The 24,315-nt window shown below is 40.3% G+C and overlaps 1 protein-coding gene across 1 annotated transcript in view; it reads left to right on the top strand.

The window, feature by feature from the left end:
• Nucleotides 1-24,315, top strand: part of JAK1 (Janus kinase 1) — a 126,159-nt gene that overhangs the window by 47,129 nt on the left and 54,715 nt on the right.

The following is a 24,315-nucleotide window of genomic DNA, read 5'->3' as shown; positions in this document are numbered from 1 at the left end:
CCTCTTTTACCCTAGGTGCTGGTGCTTCCAGTTCCTGACTTTTGAAGCTCTTGTGGTATACATGTATTTGGTTTTCAGCTTTTGCCACTGTCAGTGTGGGATTCAGTTTTCATGGTTTATCTAAGTCATTTTGCTACACATTTTGCTACATCTAATTACCAGCTTCCAAAATTCATTTGCAGATCTCTCCTCTCCTCCTCCCTCCCATATTTGTGGTTTTGGTCTTTAAACAAAAAGGCCTTACTATATCTGCTGGTTTACACACACACACACACACACACACACCAAAAAGGCCTTACTATATCTGCTGGTTTACACACACACACTTTATTTATTTATTTATTTTTTTAAAGATTTTATTTATTTATTTGACAGAGATAGAGACAGCCAGCGAGAGAGGGAACACAAGCAGGGGGAGTGGGAGAGGAAGAAGCAGGCTCATAGCGGAGGAGCCTGATGTGGGGCTCGATCCCATAACACTGGGATCACGCCCTGAGCCGAAGGCAGACGCTTAACCGCTGTGCCACCCAGGCGCCCCTACACACACACACTTTAATTGGGTTTCGGGAGGGGATGGAATTGGACACTTGTGTTCAGTCAGCCGTTTTCACCAGGAATCCTAAGTCAGTCACTCTTCACAGACCTATAAGGTATAGGCGTAGTTATTCTCATTTTACCGTGAAGAGAGGCAGGTAATATAATTGGTTCAAGGTCACATAGCTAGTTAGTGGGTTTTAAACTTAGGACAGGTTTAGAAATCTGATATCTCTGTCATGGAATAGTATTTTGTCTCATCTTGTGCTCAGGAAAGACTCCAACCCCCTCCCAACATAGCCCAAGTTGCAATACTTTATAGTTGTATTTTAAATATATTTTTCCAGATATTTCTCCGTTATCCTTAAACCCACTTAAGAGTCAATCTTGAGTAATTCTGTCTCAGAAAGGTTTTCTCTCCCCAGCTGTTTATTTCTGCTTTGTTCCAGGACTTCATGACTTCAGAACTTTGTGTTGGCATTCTCTTCAGCAGTTCTTGCAGTGTTTAAAGTAAAAAAAAACATTCTGTTGTTTAACTTAAGCCTTTTATTCAAACTATCTGTGGTCTTTCTCATATACCGTTGTCCCTATATTTGTCTTCGGTTGGATCCCACTTTCCCTAAGGCAGTAAGTAATCCTATTTATCTCTGAATCCCTTATCCAAGGTACAGGATTCATAAATGTCTGTTGCTCTTTGGCTCGATATCATTTCTTATTTGGGCCATTGCATTGCCTCCCAATTGCAGGTCTCTCTGCTGTCTATCTCCCGTTTGCCCGAGCTGACCTATCCAGGTTGGTCCTTCTCAAATGCAGTAGTCATTGGCTTCTTCTAATCTTCACTGTAAGCTGCTGGCTCCTCAACATGGCCTTGAGGGTTGACCTTTCCCACCACTTTAGCCCCACCTCTGGCCCTACCGCCACACAAGTACTGTACCACTGTGCCTTTCATGGAAGGGTGTCTGCATGCTCTTGAATCTGTGCCCTTTACACATGCTTTTAGTTCTGCATGAGATGTGCTGTCTCTGTTTCCACCTGTTTCTTCTTCTGTTTAATACCTACTATTTTCCTGCAAATCTCCACTCCAGGATACTCTCCCCTGTGAAACCATGCCTGATCTATCCACCCTTATATAGAGTTAGAAGATTCTGCTTTTTGCTCCCATGGCACCGCATTTCAGTATACTTCATCCACCTATCCATCCATCCAGATGGGATCCTGTGATACGTTCTCTTCTGCAGCTGGCTTTTTCACATTGTAACTGTTGAATGACTGGTCACTTCTCCCTTCTGGTTTGGAGGGATTTGGTTTTCATATACCAGTTTTTAGCATAGAGGCTGGCACATAGTAGGCACATGGATTATTATTATTGAACAAAACTGAGCCCTAGTATTCAGTGAGTTTATGGCAATTGATTTCTTCTTTATTGCCTTTGAATTCTGCCATCAATGTGGTGACCATAAATTCCACTTATGTCTATTTTCCCAGGATAATTATGAATAGCACCCCACTTTCACTCTTAAAAGTCTTTCGGTTTGGGGGTGCCTGGGTGGCTCAGCCGTTAAGCATCTGCCTTCAGCTCAGGTCATGATCCCAGGGTCCTGGGATCGAGCCCCGCATTGGGTTCCCTGCTCTGCGGGAAGCCTGCTTCTCCCTCACACACTCCCCTTGCTTGTATTACTTCTCTCGCTGTCTCTCTCTCAAATAAATAAATAAAATCTTAAAAAAAAAAAAAGTTTTTCAGTTTGGACACCAAACTATATGGCCACCAGACAGTCAAACACATCCAGGTGGAAACCCATTTTTCCTTTATTTTTCTTTAGCAGAGCAACTAAAGAGAAAGAAATCTTTGGGATTTGCGATTGCATTTGGAATATTGAATTCTGTTTCTCTCCAACCAGCTAGAGAGGAAAGCCCCAAATTATACAATGGAAGAGTCACCTTTGATGTACCTTCAAAGTCTAAATGTTTCATTTTCCAGAAGGACTGTTGATGCTTTCCAGAAGTACTTCTATAAAGAGCAGTTTATGTTTCAGAAATGGACCTTTGCTTCCCTTTCCTGATGCTAATGTTTAGATTTCAGTTTGTCTACTAGAAAATCCAAGAGCTTTTTGAATTCTTTTCCCACTGAAACCCCAGTAAGGTCCCGGATTGTAATGCATAGCCTGAATGGAAATTAGCTGTCCTGAAGGCAAAGGGGACTCAGAACAGCTTTAGGTTAGTTGGTGGGTGTATCAAGAAGAGCTCGGGATTTAGGTTTGAGTCCTTGCTCTTCTACTTCCTAGCAGTATCACCTTGGGAAAGCTGTTTTAACCTCTATAATAATGTGACGTGGGAATGGGAGTAATCCCACTTTTAAGGGTTTACGTGGAGATTGAGATCATGCAGAGCAATTAGCCCAACTAGTGGCATATAGGTGCTTAGCAAATACCAGTTTTTATTGTTATTATGATTATGACAATTATATTTCCATAGGCTAATTCAGAAGATGGTTATGAGGGTGCTGGGGAAAGAGTGAATAGAATCGGCCCCACAGCTTCCTGCCTGCCATGTGCAGGTCCTCGGCTGCCCGTCAGTGCTGTACTGCAGAGTGGAAAAAGGAAAATCAATAGAAAGAAATCATGTGGGTTGCAGAGGAGAGAAGAATGACAGATGGGTGGTTGCGGGTGGGTGGAGTATTACCTGCGCCTACCTTGGAAGTCTTGGGTTGGATTGGGATTAGAAGGGCTGGATCTCAGAATCACCTGAAGAGTTTAAAATCTTTCCTTCTCTAGATTCCTGATTGAGTAGGTCCAGGGTGTAGTATGGAAGAGTATATTTTTAGAAAGCTGTCAGGTGATTCTGAGGTACAGCCAGGTTTGGGAATAACTAGATTAGATGACTGTTTATTACCCAATAATTTCATAAAACATTTTCTAATCATTTACTGCTTAATTTAGGGCAGGTGATGGCACAGTAATACTCATTTTAGGGTCAGAGAACAGAGACAGATTATTGTTAATGTAGTAAAATGGAGAGCCTGAATTAACTGAGTTAAACTGAATTAAATTTCATGACAGTTTTGAATTTAAGGTTTTCATGCATCTCTGTTGTTTTCATCCAGGATCTTTGCCTATATTTAGATTACTCAAAATGAAGTAACAAGGAAATTGTGATATCAGGAACAGTAAAAAAACAAAACAAAACAAACTTCTTAGAAATATAAAATACTCAAAACATAAACCCAGGTATGTTTGCATTTCAAGCATAAAGGAAGGTATTTTTTCTTTATATTTGAAAATGTCTTCAATTTTTATCACCGATACTGGAAAAGAGAAAGAACTTGGATAGGGCTACATCATTGATATCTGGCTGTTCTGGGTCATTAGATTATTTAGTGGAAACGTATTGAGTTTAGGAGTCAGTAAACCCTGGTGGAGTCTCTGATATTTCTCTTTATAAACTTGAATTAGTTACTTATCTAATCTCTTGGACATGTGCTTTCTTTATCTATATAAGGGGGTATTATTGGCCTTCTCTATCCTATATGATATTGTTGGGGGTATAATGAGGAAATTTATTCAATAGGAATATAAAGCCCTGATGAACTCATAGAGTGGCCCTATGTTCCCGTTTAGCTGGGTTGGCCCTAGTTTATGCCTGTTGTCAGGTGTGATTATTAATAACACCCTCTTTAACTCTGATGTGTCCCAGTTTGGATGATAAATTATTTGGTCACCCTGTACTCATAACACCCAACCATTGTTGACTCTTAGTCTGCACAGTGGGAGGGTTTTTGGCCTTATTCCTGTAGCCCCCAAATCCTTCACCAAATAATCTAGCATTTCTCCTGGTAATTTTCTTCACTTTTAGGTCAGTGTCGTCTCTGACTGGATTGATCAGTGGATAAAAGTGGTTTCTTTTGTTTCTCCACTCTTGAATTATTTTCTAGATTTGTTATGGTTTTAGCATTTTAGGCACTTTAATTGTCTACTTCTGATGTGTCCTAAGGAAGTAATATCTAAGTGCAAGAAGAAGATAGAGGAATCATAGATAGGGAAATGGCTTTGTGGAAAAATACTAAAAAACAAAGAGAAATACAGTTCTTAGTTTGGTGTCCTGATTTGATTTTTTTTGGAATATAAATGCCTTATAGTTGATATTCCCAAGTGCAGCATAAATTTCTAAATAATTGGGAGAACTGCAGAAGCTTCTAGAGATCAAATTTCAAATGCTCCCTCCCTCCTCAGGAGAATTTTGTTTTAGAACTAAGACCAGAAAATATTTCCATTTTCAAGTAACTGGTGCATTTTCTTTTCCCCCTTTAACAATGAAAATAATGTATTTCATTGTTTCTCTTTTCTTTTTGACCCCTAGGAAACTAGGAGCCAAATCCATAGCTCATCTGTTTAGAAAGCTGCAGCTTGCAAATAACTTTCCCTTCATCTTGACTTTTTATCCTATATTATAATATTATAACATGTTATTTCAAATAACATCGTATTTCCTTGGACCTGGGTTTTTGTTTTTATTTTATTTATTTTTAAAGATTGTATTTATTTTAGAGAGCAAGACAGTGCAAGCAGGGAGAGAGGCAAAGGGGGAGGGAGAGGGAGAGAATCTCAAGAGGACTCTGCATTGAGTGCAGAGCCTGACATGGGGCTTGATCCTACAACCCCAAGGTCATGACTCTGAGCCAAACCAAGAGTCAGACACATAACTGACTGAGCCACCCAAGTGCCCCTATTTTTATTTTTGATATATTTCTGTCTTACTAAATATATTCTTATAAACTGCCTTGGAATCTTGTGGGTTAAGTCAGAGGTTAAATAAATAACAAATGTAAAGACAGCATATAGTTTCAATGTTATTTTCATGAAACTATTTGAAGTTCAGAAGGCCAAAGTTTTTGTGGCAAAGAGGCCTGTATTACCTCTGAATAATAACGAGTATATATTGATGCACCATCCTACTGAAGAAGCCATCTCCCTCCCACAAACATAAGGGCTAAATAAAATACATCACCTTCTTCTGTATGTTGTTAGCTCTTGGACAAAGAATCAAAACTAGTATAGTGCGGCATTAACTGAGGATAGGTAAAGACTGAATTTTCAAAATACAACCTGGATTAGAATATGCTTCTCATGATAATGTCTCTCCTCATCTCTCCCTCTATATCTTTTAGTTTCTCTTTCAGTTTTTTCAACTTCACTGTTGCTATCCACTGTTCCTTCCTGGTCTTCTCCCTCCCTTTCAATCCTAAAACTTTTAGGTTTTTTTGTATGTGATCACCAGCCAGTTTCCCTTCCACAAGGTCTCCTCGCCTCTGTGAAGCACACTGTACCCCCATCTGCTTTCAACTCTTTTGCCTCTGGGACCCTCTCTTCCTGATCACATCAGACCAAGCGGTATGGGTATGTGTGTGCCAGCTTGCTTGTCAGGGAGCTCCTGTGTGAGGCAGCCCCCTGCTAACCAGCTACCCTCAAACCAGGAAAAGAAATACACCATTAAATACCAAGATGTTAGAGAAAAACAAATTAAAACATTAAGTTTGATTGGAATACCTTACACTGCACTTCAGTAGTTTAATAATAGGAAGAAGAAAGAAAAACATGGCAGTAGCTGGCATAATGCTAGACAGCAGTAAAGCTCAGTTCTTGTGTCCTTTGTTCATTTATTCATTGGTTCATTCATTCATTTTTTTACTCAGCAGCTACTTATTCTGTGTCTGTTATGTTGCCAGTCATGTTTCAGTGGTCTGGGCTTTGGATGAATAGAGCTTGGTGAAGCCTGTGACCTCATCAGGGATTTTAATACTTGCTTGATTTTTGATCTGGAGAAAGACCGCCTCTAATTACACAACATCACCTATACACAGAGGTTTGCCTTAGTCCACTGGACTGCTGTAACAAAATACCAGAGACTTAAGGGGTTTACAAATGACAGAAATGTATTCTCATAGTTCTGTAGATTGGAAGTTCAAGCTCAGAGTGCCAGCATGATCAGGTGAGGGTCCTCTTCAGGGCTGCACATTTCTCATTGTATCCTCACATTGCACAAAGGGCTAGGGAGCTCTGGGGTGTCTCTTCTATGAGAGCAGTGATACTAATCATAAGGACTCCACCCTCATGGCCTGATTATGGGCCCCACACCCAATCCCCCAAAAGCCTCACTCCTGACACCATCACATTAGGTGTTAGAATTCCAATGTGACTTTTGGGGAGGACACAAACATTCAGACCTAACAAGGTTATATTTACACTGAACGTTTACTTTATTTAAATAAGATGTGTATGGATTCCATGAATATACAGTATATTATATTCTGAAAGACTGTTGGCATATGTTTCCATTTTAGCAAGACTGGAATGAAGTGCAACAATCTGAATGTCTGATTAAGATTATTTAAATGGAATTTTGCTAGTGAAAGGAGCAAAAACAATACTGGGAAAGATAGGAGCCTTAACTACCTGCTTCTACTCTGAGGTCTTTGGGACCTTTTCCCTAATGCACTAATTTAAGCAAAACATAATTAATATTTTCTTTTTCCATCTGCAAAGTAAAACTTCTACTAATTGGAACAAGTGGGAAGAATTCTGGCCTGGATATGTTGAAAGCTTGAATAGGGGAATATATACAAAGGAATATAGAGGACCTGCAAACGGTAGCTCAGTAGAAAGACCACTATCATGTTAAAATTAATAAGGATACAGCCCAATATGCATGTCTTTTTGAGAGGATCACCACCATGAGAGTAAGGACCAAAAAAACTAGCCTTTATAAGGCTAAACTAGGCTTAATAGAGGTATTATGTTTAAGGATTTTATAAAAAACTATTTCTGATTACAGTGAAGAATGTTTTAATCTGAGCCGTGCTGACTTGACCTCACTTTGCATTACCAATACTATTTAGAGATAAATGGACATTTTTAAAGTATCTGAAATGTTCTGTCTGTTAAAGAGGTCAGTATTCTCCTTTACTTCATCATTATTCTTTTTCTTTAGTTTCATCTTGGACAGATGGTGCAGTGCTAAATACTTTTGAACATCTCTAAGGACCCAAACTGGGAAAATCTGATCTAGAAGGATTTAGGCTGATGAGAATAGCCGAGTAAGGATCATAATTATATTTCTGTCAGCAGATACACTTTGGTGTGAGCTGAGGCCTCCTAGCTTTTTTGTAGTCTTACCTGTGTGGTAGTAAAGAAATGTGTGCATTTCACTAGCATGTTTTGTTTTGTTTTTTAAGGATTTTATTTATTTATTTGACAGAGATAGAGACAGCCAGCGAGAGAGGGAACACAAGCAGGGGGAGTGGGAGAGGAAGAAGCAGGCTCATAGTGGAGGAGCCTGATGTGGGGCTTGATCCCATAACGCCGGAATCACGCCCTGAGCCGAAGGCAGACGCCTAACCGCTGTGCCACCCAGGCGCCCCCACTAGCATGTTTTTTTGCACTTGGAGGTAGCTCCTGTATCTTCTCAGGGGCTCAATTTCATAAAATTAGGGGAATCCTGGTATTTTAGGGCTGTGAGCACACTCCTAACGGATCTTACTTGTACGCTTTTATTGAACCTGGGGACCCTGAGGCTCAGAGAGGTAAAGAGATTTATTGTAGCAGAGCCTGTAGTGGGTTTGCTACTCTTCATAAATTCCACTTTGCCGCAGGTCTGATGAAGACCCAGAGAGGTTTATTATGCTAGAGAAGTGTTTTCTTTCCTTCAGAGCCCACCCTTTTCATTTTCTAAGTTATTCTTGAAGGACACCAGGAGGAATATGTAATTGCATGTAGATAAGATGTTATGTATTGTATCGCTTAACTTTATAGAAGTACCCCCACGCCCAGCCTCTATCCTGATATTTTCAGTCCAGAATTGGGGTTAGGCTACAGCAGCATCTGAACTGGTTCCATCCGCCATCATCACTGTTACTCTCAAACTGTTTACACTGCTTTACCACACAGAGTCCATTTTAAAGGTGTTACTGGAAAGTTTACTATACTTTGGATCCCCGCACATGTCTCTCCTTTGTATGCATTTCCCGCTGCTTAGAGTAGAAGTTTGTTGGAAAAGAAGCTTTGAGTATGTGCATTTTGAGAGAGAAAAGTGAGAGGGAAAAGAAAAACACGTAGAAGGATGAAAGATACCCAAATGTTTGTGGAGCCCTGACTTTTGTCATTAACTTACTCTGTGAGTCATATCACCTCTCTAAGCCAGTATTTCTTTACTCATTAGCTCTGGAGCATGTATTGTGTGTCAAAACATGGCAGGTACAATATAGAAAAAACTGACATAGCCTCTGCCTTCTTAGTTGTTAAGAAGGTGGTCACTGACAAAAAAAAAAAGAGGTGAGAAGTTGTTGGAGTGAGATACTTTGAAGGTAATGCTGATAGAATTGGTAATGGTTTGGATGTGGGATGTGAGAGAAAGAGATATGTCAAGGCTGACCTCTGGGTTTTCTGCTCGAACAACGTGTTGAGTAGCGGTGGCATTTACTGAGATGTTGAAGACTGAGGAGGAGGGGAGTGGTTTGTGGTGTTGCAGGAATCATGAGTCACTTTTTATATGGGCTTTAAATGCTTATTAGACTCCTAAGTAGAGAGGTTGAAGAAGTAATTGAGTATTTGAGATGGGAGTCTGAGAGGTAAGTTTGAAGATGGTCAGCATGTAAACCATGCAGCTGGGGGTGATTGCTATTTTTTGCGAGTGTGGTTAGTGAAAAGGTATGAAGATCAAGGTTTGAGACCTGGGGCCACCCACAGTTTGGAGACCGGGAAATGGAGGAGGCTGCAAGCTCTGAAAATGAGGATGCTAGAACCTGACCTCTCTCTCTCTCTCAAAATTGTTACAGAGATTGTGTAAGATACTGTACATGAGCACACACTGAAAATTATTTACTGCTAAATTGCAGGAGTAAATATAGGGTTAGGGTAAGTTACATAGGGAAATAATTTTCCTGCTTGACTTTCCTTCTGAAAATCTGTTATGGGATTGGGCGAGGTGTGCATGAATTTGGTATATAGCGGTGGATCCCAGTGTGTAGGTTGTGTAACTGTGAGGGAAGAGAGAGTGGGCATGGGGAGGACGTTTGGAAAAGTTTACAAGAAGCTTGTAACATGGTGTATGCTTTAAATATGGTTATTTGTATTTTTATCAGTTCAAGAAAGTAAATACACAGCCAAAGGATCATGAACTGTTACCCTTAACAAGGTTCTAATAGTAAAAAAAATTTAACACTGATATCGACATAGGTAGAGGTATACCCGGGCATAAAAATCCGTGTGTGTACTCAATATGAATTGGATATAGCTGGAGTTGTCTGTTTTTGTGAACTGATATCTGCTTGAGTTCCCAAATCTTAGTAGGCTGTTTGAGCTTGGCATCATCTCACTCCCTGCCCACTCCCTTCTCTACCATCTTCCCTTCAGTGGGAATGAGGCAGGGTTTCCTGAAAAGTGGGCTCTCTTCTGGGAAGACTCTGTGGCAGGTTGCCAGTGTGTCATATAACTTATCCAGTCACATGGTGAAAGAGAAGACTTGAAAAAAGATGGGGGATAAAAACAGGAAAATCAAGTGGGTCAGAGGAGAAAGAAGCAAGGCCAAGGCAAATACAGGCAGAGGTTTGTTTGGGATGGAGTTGGGGATAGGCACCTCCACTGTTCCCTAAGTGACTGTTTTTTTTTTTTTCTTTCTCCTTGGGTTTATTTTCTTTGTGCCCACCTGCTATAATCAGAATCACAAGGATCTTCCCCAGGTAGTTTGGGTTACTGAGTAATAGGGAAATGTAACTTTTCCCAGGTATTACTTTCCGGAATGCCTGCTGGAGATGACATTGTAAAAATGCCCCATTCCCCCCTCACTTTTATGAGTACCTTTTTAGTCTGATCTGATTAAATTGAACTGTTAGATTTTATTCCTATGCTCGTGTCTATCCACTTTTAGGATGTGAGAGAGGACATGTGTGGAGAGAGACAGAGGGACAAAGTATGAATATAAGTGGTTGAAGGATGGATGAATGATGATGGATGGATGGATGGGTGGATAGATGGATGAATGAGTGCCTTTTCTGAAGAATATTTCTTAGGCATATTATCTGCCTAAGAAAGATGGATGGATTTCTGAGATGGATACTCTTAGGTAAACTTGTAGAATTTGGTAAGTGAAAGAGAGCATGCAGATCATCTGATTCAGATTTTTCCAAATGTATATTCCATTAAATAAGAAGTCCCTAGGTCAGATAATTTTGCAAAAGTTGGAAACTCATTACACTTACTAACATATTAAAGGACAAGAGTTCTTGCTGTTAAAGATCCTCTTTATTGCTTAGCTAGTGTTTCCCCACTTTATTTCACTGTGGGCCTCCACTTCTCCCTGCTTTCTGAGCAATATGTATATAAAATAATTACTAACATTGCACAGAAATACAAGGTTTCAGAAAACAGTTTGGCAAGCTGATTTAATCTAACCCTTACATTTATTTTGAGCTTGCTGCTTAACTTTTCTTGGTCTTTGTCCACATTTATAATATGAGTAAGAGTAGGTTGAGTGAATTAATAACTGATAGCATTCCTGGCTGTGACATTTTCTGGTTCAGGTAGATTCATTAATGAAACCAGCATTTAAAAAAATTATATCTGTTTCTGTATTAAAGAAATTTGTCTTTCTTGTTCTTCACTATAACCATAGCATCTAGTACAGTGCCTGACACAGTAGCATCTCAGCAAGTGTTATTGAACAATATTTACCTTTTAGTTTCAGCACACTCTGCCAGTTATGCCCTGATGCTTTCAAGAAGAGATCTTATTCTTGCCCTCCAGGAACTTGTAGTCAGTTGGTGACTTTCCAAGACAATGGGATGTGAGAGGAGGGAGAGAACCCAAGTTAGATTTTGATTGTGATGATCTGTAGGATGTAGGTATATTGGACATGATTTCTGATCCTGAGTCAGATGTGAGGCCTAGAACAGAAGTAGGTTGTGTTACCGTAACTTTCATGACAAAAAGTGTCATTTAGAGCTGTGGTCACGGTAGCAACCGCATAGTCCTTTTATCCCTGACAAGGACTTTATGATACTAGCAGCACTAGGAGATAAGAGCTAGTATTATTCCCATTTTATTTTTGAATTCTTGCAAACTTTTATTGTCCTTTTTCACATTTTTTTTTCGTTTAAGTACATTTCTAACATGTTGCTTATTCTTCCAGTCTCATTAGGTCAATAGAGATTATCTGTTTATCCCTTTACTTATTTATTCATTTATTTAGGTACAATTGGCATGTAACATTGTATTTGTTTTAGGTGTACAACATAATGATTTGAGATCTGTGTGTGTGTAGTGAAATGATCACCGCAATAAGTCAACATCCATCACCACACAGTTACAAACTTTAAAACGAGAACTTTTAAGAAGTATTCTCTTAACAACTTTAAATATACAATACAGTATTGTTAACTGTAGTCACCATGCTGTATATTACATCCACAGTACTTATTTATCTTTAGCTGGAAATCTGTACCTTTTGACCACCTTCACTCATTTTGTCTACCCCCCCCCTCGCCTCCAGCAACCACCAAAACCACCAGTCTGTATCTTTGAGTACAGTTTTTGTTGTTGTTTTTAGATTCCATGTATAGGTGAGATCATATAGTATTTGTCTTTCTCTGACATATTTCACTTCATGTAATTCCCTCAAGGTACATTCATGTTGTCCCAAAGGCAGAATTTCCTTCTTTCTTATGGTGGAATAATATTCTGCTGTATGTATGTTTGTAGTGAAGTCTGGCTTCTTTCAGCTAACAATTTTTCAAGATCCATGTTGTAGCCTGTATTCGTATTTTATTCCTTTTAATGGCTGAGCAATAGTCCTCTGTATGAAGGCATTTAAAATTTTAAGATCATTTTAGAGAAATTAAATAATAGGGTTAAAGATATTCCTTGATCTTAAAAATCACCATAGAAAGTGAAAATAGTATTATTAGGATATATTCTTTACCACAGTGTTCTCACTTAATCATAATAACAGCCTTGTGAGGGGGGTCAGGGAGTCTTCATTTCTTCAGATGAGTGAGGAAACAAAGGCTCATAGAGATTACATTATCTGCCAAATGTCAGTGTAGCTGGTAAGTGGTAAAACCAGAAGAGCCAATATATATTCCCCCCTTGGCACTCCCATCAGTAAAATCAGTTCTACTCTTTTTGCCATAGGTACAACCAAGCAGCATTTCCCTGTTAACCAGCTGATAAAAGCTAAAGGACAGCGTTTCAGCCCCCTCACTCATTCACTTACTTTCTCAACAATTGTTGGAAAAACTCCTATGCCCTATGCCCTGTACAAGGATCTGGGGATAGAACATAAACACTGGGCATACCAGGTGCCTTTATTCACAGATTTGTTGTTGTTTTGTGTTATATCATGTTAAGAGAGACTTGAGAATATTTAACTGATGATGAGAAGAAAAGAATTAAAAGGATGAAGGTGAAGGTATGAGGGGGGAAAGGATGATCTATGGACCAATGGTCAGAAGATAGTGTAGATAGGCAACAGATCCCCCAGTTAAGATGGGGTGGCAGAGACTGCTACTTGTATGCCACTCTCCTTCCTCCTTTTCCTCAATAATTTTTAGCTGTGCACACGGACACTCAAAGACTAAAATTGACAACCTCCCTTACAGCAGTATGAAACCATGTGAGTAAGTTCTGGCCAGTGGAATATAAACAAAAGTACTGGATAGCAGCTTCTTCCCAAAACGACAGCATGAGATTTTTGCTCCTTTTTCTTAATCCCTTCTGGAAATGTGCACATCCTCTGAACCTACATAAGGTTCAGAGCTTCTGATATGAATGGGATAATGAAAGATACCAAGATTGAATGGGAAGACAGAAAGCCAAGTAGTTAAGTACACGAAGTTTAAAATCACATACCTGGTCCCAATTCTGGCTTTTCACTCAGGACATATGTCAACTTAGACGTGTTCCTAAATCTCTGAGCCCCAATTCTTTTATTTATCAAATGGACTTCAGTAAATGACATTGGGAAAACTAGATAGCCACATGTAAAAGAATGAAACTGGACCACACTTACACCACACATAAAAAACAACTCAAAATGGTTTAAAGACTTGAATGTAAGACCTGAAACTATAAAACTCCTGGAAGAAAACATAGGCAGTAAGCTCCGTGACATTAGTCTTGGATGAGTTTTTTGAATTTGACACCAAAAGCAAAGACAACAAAAAGCAAAACCAAGCAATTGGGACTACATCAAACTAAAAGGCCTCTGCACAGCAGTGGAAACCATCAACACAATGAAAAGGCAACCTACTGAATGGAAGAAAATATTTGCAAATCATGTATCTGATAAGAGATTAATATCCTAGATATAAACAAAACTCATACAACTCAATAGCAAAAAAAACCCAAACAATGTGAATGCATACATGATTCCATTTATATGAAATGTTCAGAATAGACAACATAGATTAATGATCGCCACGGGATGTGGTAGGGCCACTAATGGGCATGGGGTTACTTTTGAGGGTGATGAAAATGTTCTAGAATTCATATATTTATGAATATACTAAAAACCACTGAAGTGTACACTTTAAAACAATAAAAATATTTAAATGCATTCACAGGGCAATGTAATTGTAAGTTAACAGAATATTTTAAAACTTAGTCTATAGTTTTGGTTCTCAATTTGTCATGCTTCTGTAACAGAAATCAACATTTGGTCCGTACCTACTATGAACTTGAGTTTTCCCACTTGCTGGCCCAAGTGAATTGATTTGATGTACCATATTTGACTTCATCATTTCCATCCTAGGCAGCTCCCAGCACACTGAGAAATCTGAGTATGTTTTTCCTTATGAGAAAGAAGAATTAGCTGTGGGCTCCTTCATGGGTACCATGGGTACCATGGTGAGGGGAAGATATAAAAATACGAAGTTGAATTGTTTTTCATAATTCAGTTAGGCATATAACTACACATTTAATGTTATAAAAGTTTCTAAAATGCAGACCGGTATATTGTGTTCACATAGACTAGGTGAGTACTTCTAGGGGGAAGTGGGGGTGGTCAGGGAAGGCACCTAGAAAAGGAAGTGTTTAAGCATTCCTTCCATAGGTAATTATTGACTGTCTGCTATACACTAGGCATTGTTGTTGGTGCTGCATACAGCCTGCTAACAGCTACAGTCCCTGCTCTCAGGGAGCTCACAGGCAATGGAGAAGACACAATTCTGTAGGCAGTTACAGAGCAGGATTATAAATGCTGCTGTAAAGGTAAGCATAGGATGCTGCGATGTTGCTGTGACCTGGCAGATGGGCCAAGTCAGGGAAGTTTGCCTGCATGACGCAGCACAGCTGGAGTCCAGGTACAAATGGCAGTAAGCCACAGAAGGTTAGATCACACGTAGCCTTGAAGGCTGTCTTTCTGAAGAGAGTAGGAAAGAGGAAGCACAAGGTTTTTAGATTTTGCAGTTTAGAAATATGACTGGCTACCTTGTGGAGACAGAACTAGAGGAATGAGAAGGACGGTGGAAACTTTTCAGGACACTGTTGCCCTAATTTGAGAAAGAAATCATAGAATGATGGAGTGAAGTGGAGGAAGACAAAGCAGTTAACAATGATTGGGGCTAACCAGTTCTGCGTGTAAGCAGCCTGTGAGTCCCAGGACCTCTCTCCACTGCGCTGCTATCCCGTCCATCTCAGTCTGACCTCAGCCTACCTCCTCAGTCTTGTCTCCTGCCTCTCTGCATGACTGTGGATGAGTCTTGTGCCACCTGCCCCCAATGGTGGCTTGCTGATTTTCTGTCTGCTGCCTGGGATCGCACCTTTAACTTCACCTGGAATGGAGCTCACTTCTCTTTACCTGTCCAGACCTCTGACTAGAATGATCTCTTTCTCCTCTGAAGTCATAGTACTTAGTATCTCTGTCACTCATTAGCAAATAATTACATTTTGCCTTGTCACATCTCTTAATTGCTTTTGGTCGTTAGTAACTTCTGAACTGTATTAAAAATTACAGCAGGCAGAGTGACATATTGATATGATGGCCTAAATGGTGGACTAGAATCAGCTCTCCTGAATCCCAGTCCCAACCCCCAACTCCCTGTGTAACCTGGGGGAATTATTCCCCCCCCCCATTTGAGTAGTAACGTGTGGTTGCCATAGGATTCTTAGAAAATCTTTAAAAGCATGCAAAATGAACTAATCCTCAGTCTACAAGCACCTGAAATAATCACTGTTAACACAGGTAATTTTTTTTCCATGCTCTTATCTACTTTTATTTATTATTATTAGTAGTAGTAGTAGTATGTTCTTACTGTATCCTTCCCATCCTCCATCTTTTTTCTCTCTCTAGGGTTATGTGCATGTGACTATGCAGTGTAGCTGGGACTATCCTCTACGTGCTATTTTGTAACCTGCTTTTTTCATTAATGTGAGGTTGCTGAACCAAAACATGAGGATTTTTAAATACAAATTGACATGTGGGGCCAAATTGTCCTCAAGGAAGGTTGCTCCAAAAACTGAATAGTGGTTATCTCTGGGAAATAGGGAGAGGAACTTATGCTTTCAGTGATATCCATCTGTATTGTTAAATGTATATTTTTATTAACATGAGTCTAAATAACTTTTATAGTTTGAATGTGATAGTAACTTATACCTGTACTTAATCCAGGCTTGAATTGCATTTAAAAACAACTACATGACCTTTACTGATCAGATGGGAAAAACATGGCATCCTGTTATTTTAATTTGACTATTGGTAAAATTTGACCTTTTCACCATGTCATTTTTTCTTTAGACCTTTCATGAGTCACTTAGTATCCATAGGCCTTAGTTTGCTTATGAGTAAAATTTGAGGAATGATATTTAAAATTGTGAGGATTAATGGAGATTATGTATGGAAGATGGTTTGTAAGCTGTAAAAAGCATATAATTGTATTTATTGATTGTGTGTTTATTGATTTCGTATTGATTTTGATTACATAATGGTTATGAACAGTTAGGCCAACTTTGCTTTTTTGCATTCATTGGGAGAAAGGCTAAAAAGGCAGAGGTTCATTCATTAATATTTATTTTCATGCCATGTAGGATTCATGAGATTTGGCATCTCAGGACCAGGTTTGTGGTCCTACTTATTAGCTATGTGTACAGGTGTAATAATCCATCGGACAAACACATTTCTTTTGGCCAAGACCAGAAATGTTCAGGCAACACCTGGCTGGACACACTTCAGAGAGTTCTGTGAGCTGATAAAACATTCATGCAAGTTCATGAAGGCTATCTGTTTAAATGGATGATAGTACAAGGAATCTTGTTTATGCAAATTCCACTAACTAGATTCCCCCCATCCCATTCCACCCCTCATAGTTTTGTGAAATGAAAATCGGTCAAAATCATGATTGTGAGGCCTAGGAAGGTCTGATATGGTGTTCTGAATTATCAAAGGCAGATTAATTTCCATTCAACATAGTTTTTGTAAATTCTATATTTAGATCTCTGGAAACATGGGTACCTTGTTTGTCAGTTATCCAAACACTGAATTCTGGATAATAGGGAAACAAGGCTGCGTAAACAACTCCACTGAGTAATAGATGACCTCCCGACCTCCTATTTTTGACACTGTGTTCCCTTTTATCCAAGGACAAGATGTTACAAAAATAATTCAGAGTGACTCCCAAGGGTAGCCCTGTGCACTCCTCCCTCGGACTGTACCCGTGGAGAAGGGTGAATCACCGCAGCAGAATGTTGATTCCCCCAGTGCTGTTAGTAAATGTCCCAGCCAGGCGCTTCAGCTGTGAAGACACAAGCAATGGGAAAGTTTTTTCTGACTCATTCACAGTGTAATTTGCAGAAGAAAACCTCTAGCTTCTCTCTCTCTCTTTTTTTTTAAAGTTGCGTGCACATGTGCGTAGTAAGATGAGGTTAAAGCATGGATCTTCCAAATGAATATTCAAACTAGCTCTTACAGTAGCAATATTTGGGGCTATTTTGTCAGCTAATTTTTATTGTCCTGGATGTTCACACTGAGGAAAGAGGGTTGGGGAGTCTCAGTGCCCAGTCCTATATATCCATGAAGGACTGGTTGGTTCATTTCAAGGATATTACTTGTCCACAATGAATTTCAGGTGTCCCGGTGCCCTTTCTCATCACTCCTTGTGTCTGAGGACCCCCACCCCCACCGAACACACATTCACATTACCGGGGGACTTCCTTGCTTCAGAGGAATTTGTCTGAGTCTGGAGATTTGAGTTCTTCTTGGGCATCGTCTCCTCAGAGGAAAGTCCAGACTCTTTAGTTGGCATTTGTGGTCCACTGTAAATCAACCTCAGCTTTCTTCCTTTCCTCATTTCTTTCTGTTCTACACAGACTTTCTGTTTAGTCTCCCAAGAGGGACTCCCCCTTTCCTTCTTCTGTTTCTTCATGTTTCTTTTATTTGGAATGTTCCCCTCAGCTCCTATTCTCATCCTGTTTGTATCTTCCCCATCCTGAAAGGCCCAGTTCAAATCCCACCTCCTTCATAATCCTCATACTACTGCATACCTACTGTGGGCCAGTTGTACCATGAGACCTATATATATTATTTCTCACAGAGTTTATTTTTTTAAAGATTTTATTTGAGAGAGAAAGAGAGAGATATCGCAGAGGCAGAGGGAGAGGGAGAAGCAGACTCGCTGCTGAGCAGGGAAGCCTGATAGAGGGCTTGATCCCAGGACCCTGAGATCATGACCTGAGCTGAAGGCAGATGCTTAACCAACTGAATCACTCAGGCGCCCCTCTCACAGAGTTTAAAACAATCCTGAAAAATAATTACTATTATCCTTATTTTCAAGTGAGAAAACAATCACAGAAAATTAAAAAGTAACTTGAACCCAGCTACTAAGTGGCAGAGCCACTGTTCTGGTTCGAGTCTTCTTGACCTAAGTGTTTATAACTCCACATGCTAGTTTTCCATGAAGCCTTCTGGATTGGACTAACTACACCAGCCCCCACCTCACATCTTCTCTGAACATGCTCTTTTGCCTTGGTTTTGTATGTCTTATGTTTGGCAGTTAATCATGTGTTATTACCTTGTCACAGTCTTGGGTTGCTAATTCTTTTTTGATGATAAATCTTTTTTTTTTTTTTTTTAAAGATTTTATTTATTTATTTGACAGAGATAGAGACAGCCAGCGAGAGAGGGAACACAAGCAGGGGGAGTGGGAGAGGAAGAAGCAGGCTCATAGCGGAGGAGCCTGATGTGGGGCTCGATCCCATAACGCTGGGATCACGCCCTGAGCCGAAGGCAGACGCTTAACCGCTGTGCCACCCAGGCGCCCCGATGATAAATCTTTTTTTGCATTCTTTTCTTCCCACACAGCTGTGTACCATAGGCTTTTCATGATGAGTTTTGTTTGTAATGACTTCATGAATGATGTCGAGGAGTGAGTTATCCTCGTAGTTGTTATTATGTTTATATTTTTCTTTTTAGTCCAATTAGTCTTCAACATCCTACCATAGTATTTATCTCTACAGTAGTTTTAGCAAATTATCCTCCCCTCCTGTCTTTTGACGTATGTATTCCCTTGAAAGGACAGCTACAAGAAGCTCCGTAGCTGGAGTCTCTACTGCTCTCCCCCTGCTTTCCGGCAGGAAAATTAAATGTAATGAGTGGAGGCGCCTGGGTGACTCGGTTAGGCATCTGACTCTTGATTTCAGCGGGGGTCATGATTTCAGGGTCATGGGATCGAGACCCCTGTTAGGCTGTGCGCTCAGTGGGGAGTCTGTTGGGGATTCTTTCCCTCTGCCCCTCCCCCTGCTCAAGCTCTCTGTCTCTCTCTCAAATAAATAAACATATCTTTTGAATTGTTTTTTTAAAGATTTTATTTGTTTATTTTTGAGAGAGAGCACGAGCACAAGCAGGGGGAAGAGTAAAGGGAGAAGCAGACTCCCCGCTGAGCAGGGAGCCCGATGCAGCACCCGATCCCAGGACCCCCTGGGATCATGACTCAAGCCGAAGGCAGACGCCCAGCCAACTGAGCCACCCAGGCATCCCAATAAACAAATCTTTAAAAAATAATAATAATAAATGTAATGAATGATGACCAGGCATTGCCACTAAATAGTTTGCATTGAGATGGATGACAGTTTGATTAAATTCAAGTGTTGTCTGCTAGACAAAGGCTATTTGATAAAAGAATTATGGATAGAGCCATGCTGTGGATGTGTTTGGGACAAGGGTGCAAAAAAGTGTTTCATCGAGGTTTGCAGAATATAAAGTGATCATTTATCTTGAGGAAAGGTAGCTGTATCTGTTTACCTTTTTCAGTTCACTGGTAGAGAAATATAATTAAAGTTGATGCAAAGGACTCCTAATCGAATCCATGATATATACCACCTATCATCTAAGTCTTCAAGACCTGCTTAGCTCCCACTCCCCAAGAATTCCCATTGGTGGCCATACACTGACCTCTTCTGTCCATTCATAGAGGTTATCTACATGAAATATATGGAAAATTTTGCATAGATGAGAAGTAAACAATGGATTTTGAATTCTTTAGGTTCCTGCAAAGCATCAACTTTACTGTGATTATAAAGTTAGAAACTGGGGACTATGGGAATAAATCATGGGTTTATGAATAAATCATGGGTTTTAAGAATAGTGGTTATTGGCAAAATTTAAAACATGGATCTTCTGTGCTCTGTGGATATAGTTTCTGTGTTTTCTCAATCTCTGGCATCATTATATAGATTTTGAAGGTAACCAACTGAAGAGCTTTCTGGGAGAAGGAACTATATTGTGAAACAAAGACTATGAGAGTGACATTGTACAGTGAATCTCAGTGTGGCTGTTGGGATATGCTATCCACTGTGGGGAAAGAGGAGTGATTTTCTAGGAGTCAGAAATTTCAGATAAAATACATTTCAGCGTTTTATGTTCAGCTGAGGAAGGTATACACATTGATTATAAACTCTTGATTTCGATTCAGGTCATGATCTTGGGGTCTTGGGATCGAGCCCCACATCAGGCTCCATGCTCAGTGCAGAGTCTGCTTGAGGATTTTCTCTTTCCCTCTCCCTCTGCCTCCACCCCCCTTGTGTGTGCTCTCTCACTCTCAAATAAATATTTAAAAAAATATATAAACAGTGAATATAAAGTAAATATTGCTGGTAGTCTTGTAGAGTCCTTTAAACCAGTGTTTTTCAAACTGATTATTCATTAGTGGATGGTGAAATCTGTTTTGAGGGTCTTATTTAGCATTTTAAAAATGTATTAAATAGAAGAAAATAGTGTAGAATAGAAACTAGAATGAATTGTGTATAGTAAAGCAATTTTTCTGTGAAACTAATTTTTTGTCACAGACACACACACACAAATATACTGTAAAATATATTTTTTACTGTGGATCATAGTCAAAAAGGTCTGGAAAGATGTTGTAAATGATGGCTGTCAGCACAGGATATCAGATAGTGATGTATAACTAACCCTTACTAGATTCTCAACTGAACTGGACAGACCAGGCAGGTGAATAGAGGTGGCTCAGTGCTCTGGACTGTTGACCTAGTGATCAAGTCTGCTGCCTTGATGAGGCCAAAGTGCATTACTCGTTTTACAAATATGGTTCACTGAAGAGCTCTGGTGGTAGTTTAAGATTGGAGACTTGGATGCAGACTATTTTAAAGCTAAACATAAAAACTGATTATAGTTCCTTGGTTGAGGAGAGGTGTAGGGGACCATTTTTCTTGAGGTTTCTTATTTTTTTCCCCTAACTTCACCCATCTTTTGAGGTAATAGCTGAGTTCTTTGAGAGTATGGACTGGACTGGACATTTGCCATTTGGGGGATTGTCTAGCTCTGAACTCCTTTCATTTCTAGAGTGATCATGTGTTGTTGCTGTGGAAGTTGAAGGAAATTGCAGACACATGACTGGATGAACTTGGTGCAGCCTCTTGGATCCCTGGAGGGAACCAAGGACTTTGAATCTGGAGGGAATGGTGCAAACACATTGCCGGGGGGGGAGGGGGCTTGAGTTCATTTATGGAAGCCGCAGAGCCCGGAGTCCAGTTGTGGTAATGGCTAGTGACCAGTGGTAGCCATGCTAGAATGGTGTCCTAATAAGATCGTGGCTGCGTTCTTATATCTTTCTTTTAGTTAATTTTTATCCTGAGGTAAGTGAAACTGGTTCCTATTGTTTGCACCCAAGAACCCTGAGTGGTTAAAGAATTGCAGGAAAAATGTTAGATGGGTTTTTGCCCTAAAAGAGCTTAGTCCATTAACAGAGGAGGGTAAGTTAATATGCAATAGACACACAAATAAGTTAGTAAAAGTTAGCAAGGGGTGGGAGGATTCAGTGTTGTTTCCTGTGTATTCTATTAAATTATGGTTACCCCCAAACTTTGTCAGACGCATTGTCAGCAAGAGGTTGTTGAAGCTTGTCATCTTGGAAATAAAAATTAATGAAAAATTAGCTGTGTTAGGGTGTGGCATAATATGGTTTCAAACCTCCTATTCTTTAAGGAACCTGGAGGTCATCTAGTATTTTTTTATTATTATTATTACACAGTATTTCAGCTCAGAAGGCTTTAGAGGCTTGCTTAAGACCAGACAGGTCCTGGCAGAACAGGGCTGGAACCAGGGCTCCTTCTATGGGTGGTTTCTCTTGTTGCCCACAGGAAGAAGCTGGCACACAGACCCTGTCCTCAGTTGGACCCTCCCTCACCTTTCCACGCTGTCTCCCTCTTTCCCACATGGTCCCATCTTCTTACACATCCATCCCTGTGATATGCTTTGCACCTGGCGCTTTTCCAGAAGCCGCACCCTTCCTTTCTGTCATTTAAAATCTTCTGTCTTCCTCAAAGCTGGGAACAGATTCCACTCTCCCTGATCACTTCACAGCCCTCTCTTCTTGACTCCTGCTGTTTCTACTGCCTGTCTCTCGGCATCCCTCCACATCCACTGTCTGGAGGTGCCCCATGTATCTGTTTATCTTGCCAGCTGTTAATAGACTGTAAGGTTGTGCTGGGCTCAGATTTTAATTGTGGTGCTTCTGCCTTGACCAAGGAAATGTGGCAAAGGGAGAAACGGCAGTGAAGCTGGAGGCCGAGAAATGTGTTTGAGCTCTGTCTTGCCACTCACTGGCTGCTTGACCGTGGGAATGTCTGAACCTGAACCTTCTCATCTGCAAAAGGGGCTGTGAGACTCCAGTGTGGTTATAGATGTGAAAGTCCTTTTTAAGCTATAAAGTACCGTACAAATGTAAGGTTTTATTGCGATGGCTTAATATGTATTTTAGGGATGAATGATTGAAAAGCACATAGGGTGAAGACAAGCCATTTTCCCCACCGTGTTTGGAGTGTTTCCTGCCACCATATTCTTGACCCCTATATTCTGTGTTCTCTAATAACATTATAGATGTATTAGTGAGGGGGTAAAAGAAGAAAAGTAGCAAAGCCTCTTGATACAATGTGGCTTTTAGGAAAATACTTATTGACTTTAATTAGGCAGAGTACTATATTTACTTTGATCAGAAATTGTCTCTCAGGGTAAGTAGGCTCATTGGGAGCAGTGCAGAGAGCCCTGACCCGTCGAGTTGGCATTGATTGTTTGATCACCCCTAGAAGTTTATTGTAAATGAAGCAGCACTTACGGTTCTCGGTATTCCTGGAATTGCTGCTATAGTTAGAAGTGAGTTATTCTGTGTGGCAGGAATGGCATATAGAAAAGCCATAATTCTGACTTGCTGACAAGAAAAAATAGCAGATTTTGTATTTATATTATGTTGTCCTTTTGGCTGGAATCCATCAGCTCTGCACAGTATCTTGTGATGCTTTCATCAGAGCACTTCTTCTGGGTCTCAGCAAGGCAGGGGGTACTGGGAGCAGCTGACACAGGTCACTTCCAAAGTTCCTGTGGGTGCAGAGTCCCTAGTGATGAGACCGGAAGGGAAGCAGAGACACCTTCCCTGGCTCACCGTGTGTCTTAGGCCTCAAGGAGGTTCCATGTGCACGTGGGTTGGGCCTGGGTGCTTCAGTGATTTTTTTTTTTTTAAATAACAGTTCTGTCAGTCTCTGGAGGGAAAGCCTTGGAATGAGTTCAGTCTCCTAGGTGGATGTTAGGCTGTGAGAAAATACTAAATAGTCAGAGAAGACAGTGATGTGGGTGATGGGGGTGTTTTAAAGCAGGTTTTACCCGCTGTGGAAAGAACAGGGCCCTTGGAATCAGGAGTCCTGTGTTTGACTTCTGGCACTTCCATTGATTGTCCTCAAACCTCCCCTGTTTTTATGAGAATTAAGTGCACGTATGTGCCCAGCTCCTCGCATGAGATGTGGCAGATGCTCCGTCCGTATAGACCGGAGTTCCCTCTCCTTGACTGGAACTGTGTTCCCATCCAGATGTAATCAGTTTAGCAGAGGTTATGGCCAGAATATGAAGGCTTGCTGCCTGCTCAGCTCTGTAATAGGCACTTTATGAGTATTAACTCACTTAACCCTTAACAGCTCTGTTAGATAAATGACATTTTTCCTCCCCTCCCCTTAATAACTGAGAACATTGAAGTTTAAGGATGTTAAGTAGCTTGCCTAAGATTACAGCTGGTAGGTGGGAAAGGCAGGATGTGTACCCAGGTCAGGATGACTCCAACTCACTCTTTTCACTGCTCTGCTCGATTTATGAACTGGAACTTGATTTATGGCCAAGCTTTTGTTCCGAATTCCTATGTATTCTTTGTTCTTTAAACAAGCTCACAGCTCACTTAAGTCCTTTGCCATAAAGCCTACAATATATTGCTTTAGCACTTACCGCCTTTCTGAGCACTTTCACATCAGC

The sequence above is a fragment of the Ursus americanus genome, chromosome 12 (genome assembly GCF_024610735.1).
Source record: "Ursus americanus isolate L20-20 chromosome 12, mUrsAme1.1.p, whole genome shotgun sequence".
Taxonomy (NCBI): Eukaryota; Metazoa; Chordata; class Mammalia; order Carnivora; family Ursidae; genus Ursus; species Ursus americanus.
The sequence above is the reverse complement of the archived record's forward strand: the minus strand, read 5'-3'. Positions and strand labels throughout refer to the sequence as shown.